Genomic DNA, 10,987 nt, shown 5'->3' with positions numbered 1-10,987 from the left:
CTGTGAGGAAAGTCAACGTAACGAAGTTGATGTATGCTGAACTTAAAAAGCATCCATCTGTTCATGGTTCTGCGGGAAGGAACATTCGAATAACACGTTGAGAAAATGTTGCGCTTTTTTTAGCGCTATAGCATTGGAATATTATCAGAACATTAACAGTGTGAGTGAAAAATTAGGAGCTCTTGAACACTTGCTCAGTGCCTACGATTTTGCAGGTAATTACACAGTGGGGTAAACAATCACTTTTTGAACAAGCCTGCAAAGGTTAGCTAAACATGTTTCGAACAAACTTTTGTTTAAAATTTCAGAAACTTGATCTAGCGAATAAAGATTTTAGAGCTTTTTATGGGTTGATATTTGAGATTATTCTTAAAAGCTTTTGGCCCTAGGCAATAAAAAAGTAAACTCATTTTGTAGATTTGCTAATTTATGTGGATTTTTCCTTCTGGCAAAATTCTGGGAAGCAGCTTAAATATTAACTTCTGTAACTCTCTAAAGCCAACTCTCAAAATAACTCTCAAAATATCAAAATTCCACAAGAGAGCTGTTTTGAATTTGAGAATAAGTTCAAGTTTTTAAGAACACTGACTTCACCCCTCCCTCCTTCAAAAATTGTCCAAAAAATGCAAGAACTATGAGTAAATTAAGTTTACGAGAATAACGTTTTAAATTGTGTGTCACGTTTAAGTTTCTAAGAACACCGGTTCCGCCACAATTTCTTTGAGAATTATGGTCCAAAAATGTGCCAATGATGAGTTCCGTTATCAAAACGACCTTGAAAAGGGCGGACTGCATTCAGTACCCTGAGAATCCTCCACACTACCCAACGTAACAATAAAACAAGCAGCTATGTATCTCCTGAACTAAGCACGGCTAGTGTAGTTGTTTTCGCATTGATACATCAGAAGTCGTATTCTACAGCCTAAATTGTACTTTGTTTATCAGGTCATAGACATTTCTTCACAGTGTTACGTGTTCTTGCATAGACTATCCCATAATAGTGCCACAACATAAAGAATAACAACTTCAGTGCATTGTTTCGTGAATCAAATGATTGTTATCATCCAGAGAGACTTTGTCTCTCAAAAAGAGACTGCAAAGACAGAAACAGAAGAGATTTTGTCCCAGTAAAATGCAAAGCTGCCGTGTTTGGCCTCGAAACTGTAAACGTGCAGACGGAAACTCTTGCTTGAAGGAAACTCTAAAATTTTCTGAAAACCTCGTTAAAAGTCATATATACTTACCTACGTTATTCTTAAAGGTACACCTATTCCCCCTCCCCGCCCCCAAGATGGATAATTATACATCTTATTTCTAACATTCTCATTATATTTTCCTGTAGTGCTACTTTTTCCTCGCCGATTGAGCAGCTTCCCTCGTTGTGAATGTTAGCGTTTGCCATTCAGTATTTCGGAATATAAAAGAGAATTAACCTATATGAACTACACTGTATATTTATTATTCAGAGGTTGGGTGAGGTAAAGCGAAGCAATGAGCCATTAGAAATGAGATTATTGAGCATTTATGATTTTTTAAAGTAGTTCTAAAAAATTTTTAGGGCTTCTTTCGAAGGTGCGCTGATCTGCACCTTAACCCTCACAACAACGATTTTGGGCCCGTTGTGGGCCAACCTACTACCAAAGTTTCAACAGCAATAAAATTACAAGTTAGCCCATTCGTCCCAAAACATATGTTGTCCATACAAGATGGATGACCAGTATAGACTGTTTATCCAGACGTTTATACAGCCTTACATAGTTGCGCACCAGATATCAGGCGACAATATGCAAGGGGGATTTAGCCCCTGACACTCTTCAACCACAAATATATTTGAACTGCGTTTTTAATATGTGGGATGAGGGGGAGGTGTAGGCAACACCTCCCATCTTCTTGTGAAAATTACATTATTTATCTTAAGACGTTAGTATTTAAGGATCAATGAATAAAGAGTGGCTGGATTAGGGTGACAGTCTGATTAAAATTGAATAAAATACGATTATGGTGAGGAATTGACACATACCTAAATAAACCCTTAACGCAGAAGAATTATTATAAAGAAGCTCAATGGTTCAAAAAGACCGGGTAACCGGGTAAGTTTCATCAAGTTTAGTCTTATTCATCAAAAGTTACGAGCCTGAGAATATTTGCCTTATTTTAGAAAATAAGGGGGGGGGCTGAAACACCCCTTAAAAGTCATAGAATCTTAATGAAAATTATACCATCAGATTAAGCGTATCAGAAAACCCTACTTTAGGAGTTACAAGCTCCTATATCCAAAAATGTGAAATTTTGTATTTTTTGCCAGAAGACAGATCATGGATACGTTTTTATTTGCTTGTTTGTTGTTTTTTTTTTTTTTTTTTTTTGTTTTTTTTCAGGGGTGATCGTATCGACCCAGTGGTCCTAGAATGTCGCGAGTGGGCTCATTCTAACGGAAATTCAAAGTTCTAGTGCCCTTATTAAGTAACCAAAAAATTGGAGGGCACCTAGGCCCCCTCCCACGCTCATCTTTTCCCAAGGTCACCGAATCAAAATTCTGAGACAGCCATTTTATTGAGCATAGTCGAGAAGCTTAGTAACTATGTCCTTGGGGACGATTTACTCACCCAAAATCCCGTGGGAGGGGCTGCAAATTACATACTTTGACCAGTGTTTACATATAGAATTTGGAAGTGTGCAGACGTTTTCAGGGGGATTTTTTTGGTTGGGGGTAGGAGGGGATTACGTGGGGGATCTTTCCATGGAGGAATTTTTCATGGGGGAAGAGAATTTCCATAAAGGAACGCAGGATTTTCTAGCATTATTTAAAAAACAATGAAAAAATAAACATGAAAAAGTTTTTTTTCAGCTGAACGTAAGGAGCAGTATTAAAACTTAAAACGAACAGAATTTGTTACGTATATAGGGTTCACCTCCTGCTAATGCCTCGCACTTTACGCTAAAGTATTTCTAGCAATTTCAACTATTAATTCTACGGCCTTTGTGATTCAGGGGTCATTCTTAAAGAATTGGGACAAAATTTAAGCTTTAGTATAAAGAGCGAGGTATTGACGAGGGGGCAAACCCCCTCATATACGTAATAAGAACGTATGAATATAGAAGTTCGTTACGTAAGTTAATTTGTACGTTATGTATATTTTTATTAATAAAAACGTTCGTAAGAAATTTTAGTTGCCGTTTTAAACAACCAAAAACATGGAAGATAACTGGGCCTCCTCTCCCGCTCCTTTTTTCTCAAAATCGTCTGATCAAAACTATTCGAAAGCCATTTAGCCAAAAGAAAAAAGAAATGATATGCAAATTTCGTTTTAATTATTCATGTTCGGAGAGCCAAAACATATATTAATTCAAAAACGTTCAGAAATTAAATAAAAAAACAAGTTTTTTTAACTGAAAGTAAGGAGCGAAATTAAAACTTCAAACGAACAGAAAATAATATGTATATGAAAGGGGCTGTTCCCTCCTCATCGCCCCCGCTCTTTACGCTAGGGTTATCTTTTCTAGGGGCTGTTCCCTCCTCAACGCCCCGCTCTTTACGCTAGGGTTATATTTTCTATTTGTTGAGAGAAAGAGTTGAGAGAAAGAGTCAAACTTTAGCGTAAAGAGTGGGGCGTTGAGGAGAGAACAGTCAAAAGAAAAAAGAAGAATGTAGTTAAATGAAGTTAAAAAAAGACAAAAGAGTTCTGATTCAACTAAAAATATGTTAAAACCAAAGTAAAAACAAAATAATTTAAATGTCCTGGCTTAATGAACACTAAGCTATATACAAAATAAATTCACCATTTAAATTTTCTTCAATAAACAATTGTCGTCATTAAATCAATCAGATAATATTTGATGCTGTTTCAAATCAGACAGCATACGCAGTCATTAATTTACATAATAAACGCTTTGAATACTTTTTACTAAATTGTTATCTTTTATTTTGAGCAGATATTCTATCTTGGAAGTTCAAGAAAAACAGAATCAAACAGTTCGTGGTAACAAACTGTAAGTAAAGAGCGGCCCGGCTCCAAAAAGTGACCCAATAGTGGCCAAAACTCTAGAAAACAAGAGCTAAGAGCTCATATGGCACGTGTGACGAGGCAAGAAGAGCTAAGAGCCAAGAGCTCATATGGTATGAGCTCTAACAAAATTCTAAGAATCAATAGATTGATTTAAAAGGAAAATCAGAGGCTTAATGCCGGTCAGGATTTAAAATAAGAGCTCTGAGTCACGATGTCCTTCTAAATATCAAAACTCATTAAGATCCGATCACCCACTCGCAAGTTATAAATACCTAGTTTTTTTCTAATTTTTCCTCTCCCTTTAGCCCCCAGATGGTCGAATTTGGGAAAACGACTTTATAAAGTCAATTTGTGCAGCTCCTTGACACGCCTACCAATTTTCATCGTCCTAGCACGTCCAGAAGCACCAAACTCGCCAAACCACCAAACCACTGAACCCTTCCCCCCAATTCCCCCAAAGAGAGCGAACCGAGAACAGCTACGTCAATCACGTATCAAGGACATTTTCTTATCCTATCGACCAAGCTTCATCCCGATTCCTCCACTCCAAGTATTTTCCAAGATTTCCCCCTCCAACTCCCCCCCAATGTCAAAAGATCTGGTCGGGATTTGAAATAAGAGCTCTGAGACATGAATTCCTTCTAAATATCAAATTTCATTAAAATCCAATCACCTATTCGTAAGATAAAAATACCCCAATTTTCACGTTTTCCAGGAATTCCGGTTTCTCCCTCCAGCTCCCCTTAATGTCACAGGATCTGTTCGGAACTTAAAATTAGAGCTTTAAAGCACCAGATCCTTCTAAATATCAAATTTCATTAAGATCTGGTCATCCTTTCGTAAGTTACAAATACCTCATTTTTCCAAATTACCCCCCCCCCCCAACTCCACCAAAGAGAGCAGATCCGGTCCGGTTATGTCAGTCACGTATCTTAGACAGGTTTTTATTCTTCCCATCAAGTTTCATCCTGATCTCTCCGCATTAAGTATTTTCTAAGATTTCCGGTCCCCCCATCTGCCCCCCCCCCCAATGACGCTGGATCCGGTTGAGATTTTATATAAGAGATCTGAGTTTTGAGGTCCTTCTAAATATGAATTTTCATGAAGATCCGATCACTCCTTCGTAAGTTAAAAATACGTCATTTTTTCTAATTTTTCAGAATTAACCCCCCCCCCAATAGAGCGGATCCGTTCCAATTATGTAAATCACGTATCTAAGGCTTCGGCTTATTTTCCCACCAAGTTTCATCCCGATCCCTCCAATCTAAGCGTGTTCCATGATTTTAGGTACTCCCATCCCGAACTCCCCCCAATGTCACCAGATCCGGTCGGGATTTAAAATAAGAGCTTTGAGACGCGACATCCTTCTAAATATCAAATTTCATTGAGATCCGATCACCCGTTCGTAAGTTAAAAATACCTCATTTTTTCTAAATTTTCAGAATTTACCCCCCCCCCCCCCAAACTACCCCAAAGAGCTTTAAAGCACCAGATCCTTCTAAATATCAAATTTCATTAACATCTGATCAATCCTTCGTAAGTTAAAAATACTTCATATTTTCTATTTTTTTTCGAATTAACAGGTCCCCCACTCCCTCCCCAGATGGTCAAATCGGGAAAACAACTATTTCTAATTTAATCTGGTCCGGTCCCTGATACGCCTGCCAAATTTCATCGTCCTAGCTTACCTGGAAGTGGCTAAAGTAGCAAAACCGGGACCGACAGACCGACAGACAGACCGACAGAATTTGCGATTGCTATATGTCACTTGGTTAATACCAAGCGCCATAAGATGACTTAATCCCCCACAGTCCCCGGGAGAAGGGCTGCAAGTTATGAACTTTGCCCACTGTTTACGTATAGTATTGGTTACTGGGAAGCATACAGACATTTTCATGGATATTTTTCTGGTAGGAGGGGTGGGTGTTCGGGGAGAGAGTTACGTGGGATGATCTTTCCACGGCGGAATTTTTCATGGGGGAAGAGAGTTTTCTATGAAGGGGGCACTGGATTTCCCAGCATTATTTAAAAAACTATCAGAAATTAAATAAAAAAAAACATTTTCTGAAAGTTAGGAGCAATAATAAAACTTAAAACGAACAAAAATTATTACGTATATGAGGGGGTACGCCCCCTCGTCAATACCTCGCTCTTTACGCTAAAGATTTTTTGTACTTTCAAAACAGCTATTTATTCCAATTAAACGGCTTTTGTGATTCAGGGGTCATTTTTAAAGAATTGAAACAAAATTAAAATTTTAGCGTTAATAGCAAGGTGTTGACGAGGGGACACACCCCCTCAAGTAAGTAATAATTTCTCTTCGTTTTAAATTTTAATGCTGCTCCTTACTTTCAGTTGAAAAAGACTTTCAAACGAACCTCAAAAATGGAAGTACTGTTTCTGGAATATATTCCTAAAATCTTTTACACTACATCTCTGAAACCTAAAAAAAAAATTAAAACAAAGTTTAAGGGCTTACTACGTACCATACAAACCACTGCAATTACTTTAAGTTTTAACTGGACGATGAGAATTTTCTTTGGTACATATGCATTATACGAGAAACATTCGAGAATTTGGATCCCGATGATCAGATAGGACAATAACCGGTTAGTTTGCTATGCGCAATGATAGAATATAGTGTCTCACCATGTATGTTCTAATTATAATTTGGGATTTGCCAAGGACCGAAGAAAAAGCAATTATATTTTTTTTTTCAGGATAAGGGGTTGTTGCCCAAAACAAAATGGTGCGTCAATAGACACACCATGACTTAGTACTCTTACGAGAAGCAACATATTTGGAAGTGTAATCCAACCTTGATTAGCATTAACATAACTTCACTTCTCCAGCGTTTCTCGCATAATACATAAATAGCTTTTCTTCCTATGATTTCTGCTCTTATTATTCTCTATTGACGAATTTATTTTGAGGGCATTACCAATCTTGCAACAAAGTTAAATCTTAAATAATAATCTCCAATGAAATCCCTAACCTAACTCGCTTCAGTTTTCTCCGTTGTTATACAAGACTTGAATCAAAAGAGCGTGCAAAATTTGAAATATTTGAAATGTGAATGACACCCCACAGCGAAACACAATCAAAGGTGAAAAATTTAAACCCAATTTGCACACCTGCAACTAGTCATAAAACTGGTAGGCTATTATACAGACATAAAAGGGCCCCTTGGGATCTATTCAGGTTGGAATGAACCGAACCAGACAGCTTGGCGCCCGAGACCTCTTGGGTATTTTTCGAGGCATTTATTGTTTTCTTCGAAGATTTACTCAACAACCCCCTGTGTAGTTTAACCAGTTTTTAGGCTCAAATCGCAATAGGATCTAGCTTCATTATTAAATGAGGGAAATGGATTTTTTTTCGCAAATCTCATCTATAAAGAATAGCTACATTGTTGTCTTTGATTGTAGCATTTATTAGTTTCATTTATTCTATTGTTTGTTTCTTTCTTCTTTTGTAGTGTTAGTTTGTAGACGTTTAGCAGTGAAATACTTGTAAAGGTTTAATCATTTAATAAAATCATCATCATGGGTTCGCACGGAAAAAGCTATAGAGGCTATAAAAAATACATTCTGAAAGCAGAATTTGTTATTTCTATGCACTGTCGCTTAACTTTGTCGATAGATTCCTATAGAGGCATGTACCTTCATGCATCCTAATGGGTATCCCTGCTAATACCTATATGATTGCTAGGGCTGTATCATGGGGGGGGGGCTACCATGTTTGAATCCCCCGCAAAAAAAATTCCGACTTGTAAAAAAAAACTATTTGTTACGAATCCCCCGCAAATAAATTTCCGACTCGTATAAAAACCTATTTCTTTCAATCCTATTCGTATTAATCACCTGTTTGTTGTTATTTTGACGGATTTGTCCTTCTTCTGCCGACACGGATTCCTGATCACATGCCTTGCTAGACACATTTGCAGTAAAAAGAAACTAATAAATTAACTGAAAATAGCACGAGATTTTATAAAAACCGTATTCTTTTTGTTTTTCTAAAAATTTTCCAAAAATGGAATCCTACCGCGTTAACTGAAATTCAATTGGGGGAAGGGGTAAGGTTTGGGAAAACACAAAAATAGGTATTTTATATGAAAAAAATAAGAAATACGTTGAATATTATAAATCATGACACCTCAGACTGAGGGGTGCAAGGTCCAGAAGGACTACATATGTACTTGCACGGAGGACGTATCTAAACGTTGACTAGCTTCTGATAAATCTATAGAAGCATTTTCTTTTTCTAATGCTAGTTTCCACTACCTTCCACTAATAGTTTCTAATATAATCGTAGTTTGTTCCGGAGGAGGAAGTAAACCGTGCCTCGAGCGGAAGGAGGGCATCTTTTAGTTCAGCCACATTAAATTGCCAAGAAACTTAAAAAAATATAATATATGGAGAAGTACCTAGACGGGAATTTTCACAGCCTGCATTATTCAAACTATTATCATTTTCATGTTCATCATCTGATTTTGCTCTTGTATATGACGAATCTGTTCCCCCACCCTTAAATACATTCCAACGAACAGGTCTCGATATTGGCGCATGTAATAACGTTTGCTAAGAAAAAATCTTGTTCTTATAGTTTTTAGGGCTTTTTGCCCCCCCCCATCAAATACCTGTTTCTGTCTTTTGGTATTATCGGTTTATAAATGCAACTCAATTATTTGTAATTCACTAAATTGTTTGTCAAGTCTTGGAATCAATAGATCCAGTAGTGCACGTCAATATAGCTTCAGAGTTTTGGAATAATGTATTTTGTCTACTGAATGCAAATTTTGGCAATTTTTTCACATCTGCATTACCATGTTTGGTTAGCAAATTTCAATTGGGTATATGGAACATTTTCTGGTTAGTAACTTGTCAGAAACAAACGAGACAAAAGATAAAATATTCTATTCTTTCTCTCTGTATCATGATAAAAAAATATGAAGGCAGTTAAAATTTTAGGTTGGATTAAAAAAAAAACTTAGCTCTTTCTCTTAACTCTACTTTTTAAAACAGTACAAAACTTTAGCGTAAAGAGTGGGGCGTTGAGGAGGAAAATCCCCTTTCATATACGGAGTAATTTCTGTTCGTTTTGAGTTTTAATGTCGCTCCTTACTTTCAGTTTAAAAAAAACTTGTTTTTTTATTTAGTTTCTGAACGTTTTTGAATTAATACATGTTTTGATTTTGGCTCTCCGCACATAAATAATTAAAACGAAATTTGCATATTAATTTTTTTTGGCTAAATGGCTTTCTCATAGTTTAACTGGAAGATTTTGAGAAAAAAGGAGCGGGAGAGGAGGCCTAGTTGCCCTCCAATTTTTGATTACTTAAAAAAGCAACTAGAACTTTTAATTTTTTCCGAACGTTTTCATTAGTAAGAAATATACGTAACTTACGAATTAACTTACGTGTCGAACTTCTATTTTTCGTATGTTTTCATTACGTACATGAGGGGGTTCACCCCCTCGTCAATACATCACTTTTTACACTAAAACTTGAATTTTTCCCAATTCCTTAAGAATGACCCCTTAATCACAAAGACCTTAGAATAAATAGTTGAAATTACTAGAAATACTTTAGCATAAAGAGGAAGGTATTACGAGGAGGTGAACCCCTCACATGTGCAATAATTTCTGTTCGTTTTAAGTTTTAATGCTGCTCCTTACGTTCAGTTGAAAAAACTTTTCATATTCAATTCTTATTGTTTTTTGAACAATGCTAGAAAGTCCTGCGCCCCCTTCATTGAAATTCTCTTCCCCCATGAAAAATTCTTCCATGGAGAGATCCTCCCACGTAACCCCCCCTCATATCCCCCCCAAACGAAAAAATCCCCCTGAGAACGTCTGTACACTTCCCAATAGCCATTAGTATATTTAAACAATGGTCAAAGTTTGTAACTTGCAGCCCCTCCCACGGGGACTGTGGGGGAGTAAGTCGTCCCAAAAGATACAGTTATTACGTTTTTCGACTATGGTGAATAAAATGGCTATCGCAGAATTTTGATCCAGTGACTTTGGGGAAAAAATGAGTGTGGGAGGATGCCTAGGTGCCCTCCAATTTTCTGGTCACTTAAAAAGTGCACTAGAACTTTGAATTTCCGTTTGAATGAGCCCTCTCGCAACATTCTAGGACCTCTGATTCGATACAATCATCCCTGGTCAAAAAAAGAAAACAAAAAAAAACAACAAAAAACACGCATCCGTGATCTGTCTTCTGGCAAAAAATGCGAAAATCCACATTTTTGTAGATAGGAGTTTGAAACATCTACAATAGGGTTCTTTGATACGCTGAATCTGATGGTGTAATTTTCGATTGTATAACTTTTAGAGGGTGTTTCCCCCTATTTTCTAAAATAAGGCAAATTTTCTCAGGCTCGTAACTTTTGATGGATAGGACTAAACTTGATCAAACTTATATTTAAAATCAGCATTAAAATGCAATTCTTTTGATGTAGCTATTGGTATCAAAATTCCATTTTTTTTAGTTTCGGTTACTATTGAGCCGGGTCTGTAAACAGTTCATTGCCACAAACTGTTTGACAAATAAGGCCCTGTATGTCACTTGACCTTTTTCTTATTCGTAAAAAGGCAGAAACAGGACTTGTCCAAGACGATATAGTTTTTAAAGGTACAAAGTATGCAAGCTCGTATCTAGGAATTTTTTTTTTGGGGGGGGGGAGTGTTGGTAAAAGAAATATTAAAAACGCATCAACAATTTGTTTCTATCAATTTTTGTAACGTCTTCTTGACTCGGCCAATTTTTTTGGAGGGGGGTTCAAACACTTAACTCCTCCCTGGATACGCTCTTGAAAGTATGCGTAAATAAATTTAAAAAAAGAAAGATTTTTATATGTTTTTGTCAGATTTCACGACACAAGAACTGAGTGCTCTATATTTCGCTAGCCTTTTATCCAGTTTAATCACTAGGTCGCATGCGCTCATGTATCTGTTGAACCGCTGGTGGAACATTA

At 36.8% G+C, this 10,987-nt stretch overlaps 2 protein-coding genes across 3 annotated transcripts in view; one reads left to right on the top strand and one right to left on the bottom strand.

Moving 5' to 3' along the window:
* The window catches only part of LOC136030137 (SPARC-related modular calcium-binding protein 2-like), an 83,317-nt gene that overhangs the window by 61,872 nt on the left and 10,458 nt on the right, over positions 1-10,987 (bottom strand). The window lies entirely within an intron of this gene.
* LOC136030149 (protein ZNRD2-like) overlaps positions 6,631-10,987 on the top strand; it is a 46,294-nt gene continuing 41,937 nt past the window's right edge. The window contains exon 1 of the mRNA XM_065708892.1: positions 6,631-6,659. The gene's annotated coding sequence lies outside the window, so the exon portion shown is untranslated. The remainder of the gene's footprint in view (positions 6,660-10,987) is intronic.

Source organism: Artemia franciscana, chromosome 1, assembly GCF_032884065.1.
Source record: "Artemia franciscana chromosome 1, ASM3288406v1, whole genome shotgun sequence".
Classification (NCBI taxonomy): Eukaryota; Metazoa; Arthropoda; class Branchiopoda; order Anostraca; family Artemiidae; genus Artemia; species Artemia franciscana.
Note: the sequence above shows the minus strand (reverse complement) of the source record. Positions and strands in the feature narration are given on the sequence as shown.